This window comes from Macaca fascicularis, chromosome X (genome assembly GCF_037993035.2).
Source record: "Macaca fascicularis isolate 582-1 chromosome X, T2T-MFA8v1.1".
Taxonomy (NCBI): Eukaryota; Metazoa; Chordata; class Mammalia; order Primates; family Cercopithecidae; genus Macaca; species Macaca fascicularis.
The window spans coordinates 130,001,301-130,004,218 of NC_088395.1; the positions used below are offsets into that span (position 1 = coordinate 130,001,301).

General features: G+C 47.7%; 1 pseudogene; it reads left to right on the forward strand.

Annotated features, from left to right (window-relative positions):
• Nucleotides 1-459: 459 nt before the first annotated feature.
• On the forward strand, nucleotides 460-2,714 carry LOC102143916 (coiled-coil-helix-coiled-coil-helix domain-containing protein 2 pseudogene; annotated as a pseudogene).
• Nucleotides 2,715-2,918: the final 204 nt, after the last annotated feature.

Sequence of the window (2,918 nt, forward strand, 5' to 3'; positions counted from 1 at the left end):
GAGCCAGGGCCTCTTCCATCCAGAGGCATTTACCAAACAAGAGGTGTTCCTTAAGTGAGAGGGACACACGAGGCAATGAGTTAGTGACCTGCAGCTGCCAGGAAAGTAGACCCTGGACTCTGGGTAATATCTGTGTGTGTGTGTGTGTGTGTGTGTGTCTCTCTCTCTCTCTCTCACACACACACACACACACACACACACTCAACTAGGATTCTGTCGTAGTCTTTGCCCTAGGGGTCATTTGCCTACCCCAGGAAACAACTGATAGGCAAGCAGTGCTTTGGGGTGGACACTGGGAACTGAAGAAAGCAGCTGAAGCTGTGCACCAGCCAAAGGGGACTCCTAGCGCAAATTACACTCTTGTGCAGAGAGAACTCAAAGGACTACGCTCTGGAATATGGAAACAGAAAAATCCTCAAGCTTTGTTTCCAGATCATTAATGCTTTCAGATGGTGAGTCATGACTAAGGCAAGCTTTGAGAGAGGCCAGAAACCCAGAGAGGTTAGCATAGCATGCAGGGATAGCTTTTAACCTTAAGGTGTTTGACCATTCCAAAGAGGTATGTGAGAAGCTGAGCTGCTCATTTGTTGGTTTATGGGGCTGGGGGCAAAAGGTGGAATCTAAGGGGTACTGTTCCTTGCTTTGGGTTTGGAAACTAGATAGCTACATCCTAGGAGTAAGAACGAACCAGAAGTAAATTCGCCTTCATGACCTCCATAGACCAGATTTATCATTTGAATGGCCCACAAAATATCAAGATTTAAACTTGGAATAAGGTAATCCCATAGTTTTCCCATACTATTAGTGCCCCAGGCACTTGGTAAGAAACAAAAAAAAATCCTTTCTGGGAAAAGATAATATTATTCCAAGTCTCAAATTATTTCTATAAATAATTCTTCAGGGCCGGGCACAGAAGCTTATGCCTGTAATCCCAGCACTTTGGAAGGCCAAGGCAGGTGGGTCACTGGAGGTCAGGAGTTTGAGACCAGCTGGGCCAACATGGTGAAACCCCATCTCTACGAAAAATACAAAAATTAGTTGGGCGTGGTGGCAGGCACCTGTAATCCCAGCTATTCGGGAAGCTGAGGCAGGAGAATCGCTTGAACCCAGGAGACGCAGTTGCAGTGAGTCAAGATCGCGCCACGGCACTCCAGCCTGGGTGACAAGAGCAAGACTCCATCTCAAAAAATAATAACAATAATGATAATTCAAATAGGATATCCAACACATAACTAAAGATAACCAGGGACCAGGTGCGGTGGCTCACGCATGAAATCCCAACACTTTGGAAGGCTGAGGTGGGCAGATCACGAGGTCAGGAGTTCAAGACCAGCCTGGCCAACATGGTGAAACCCTGTCTCTACTAAAAATACAAAACTTAGCTGGACGTGGTGGCGGGTACCTGTAATCCCAGCTACTCAGGCGGCTGAGGCAGGAGAATTGCTTGAACCTGGGAGGCAGAGGTTGCAGTAAGCTGAGATCACCCCATTGCACTCCAGCCTGGGGGACAGAGTGAGACTCCTACTCAAAAAAAAAAAAAAAAAAAAGTTGGCGGGGGGCTGGGCGGCAAAGGGCTTAAGTAGACATTTCTTCAAAGAAGATATACAAATGGCCGATAAAGACATTTAAAGATGTTCAGGGCCAGATGTGGTGACTCACACCTATAATCCCAGCACTTTGGGCTGCCAAGGTGGGAGGATATCTTGAGCCCAGGAGTTCATGACCAGCCTGGGCAACATAGTGAGATCCTCTCTCCATATAAAAACAAAAAATAAGGCTGGGCACGGTTGCTCACACCTGTAATCCCAGCACTTTGGGAGGCCGAGGCGGGCAGATCACCTGAGGTCAGGAGTTTGAAACCAGCCTGGCCAACATGGCAATACCCCGTCTCTACCAAAAACTACAAAAATTAGCCTGGCATGGTGGCGGGCGCCTGTAATCCCAGCTACTTGAGGCAGGAGAATCGCTTGAACTTGGGAGGCCGAGGTTGCAGTGAGCCGAGATTGAGCCATTGCACTCCAGCCTGGGTGACAGAGCAAAACTCCATCTCAAAAATAAATAAATAAATAAAATAAAGGTGTTTAACATCACTAATCATTAAGGAAATGCAAACCAAAATCACGAGATACCATTTTACATGCAGAAGAATAGCTATAATTTTAAAAAGATAGAGTTTCACAAGTCTAGACGCTGAGCCGCTCCACATTCGCAACGTCACGTGGAAGCTGAAGCTGCACCCCCGACGTGGCCCCTCTGGCCAGCTGAGCACCTCAGATAAGAACTACACCCAGTCCAGCACCAGCAGGTCAGCCACCAGCATCAGCCCCACCCACAGCAGCTGGCTCTCCTGCTGCTGCACTCCCTGGCAGCAAGGTCTGATGGCCCAGGTGGCAATCACTGCAGCAAGCATGGCTGTGGACTCTGCTATGGGGCACACACTGGGTCATGCCATCAATGGGAGCTTCAGTGGAGCAAATGATGCTGAGCCCACAAGTGGTGACATCACTTACCAGGAGCCTCAGGGAACCCAGCCGGCCCAGCAGCAGTAACCTTGCTTGTATGAGATAAAATGGTTTTTGGAATGTGCCCAGAATTAGGGAGACAAAGTTCTGTGAGGGTTTCCATGAGGTGTTGAAGCAGTGCAGACTTGCAAATGGATTTATCTAATCAAGAAGTTCAAATTGAAGAAATGGAAAATCAGCTCTCATAACTAAGTTAATTTAGTGTAAAAATATAATTGATAGTCGGGCGTAGTGGCTCACGCCTGTAATCCCAGCACTTTGGGAGGCCAAGGCGGGCGGATCACCTGAGGTTGGGAGTGCGAGACCAGCCTAACCAACATGGAGAAACCCTGTCTCTACTTAAAAAAAAAAAAAAAAATACTAAAAATTAGCTTGGTGGCAAATGCCTGTAATCCC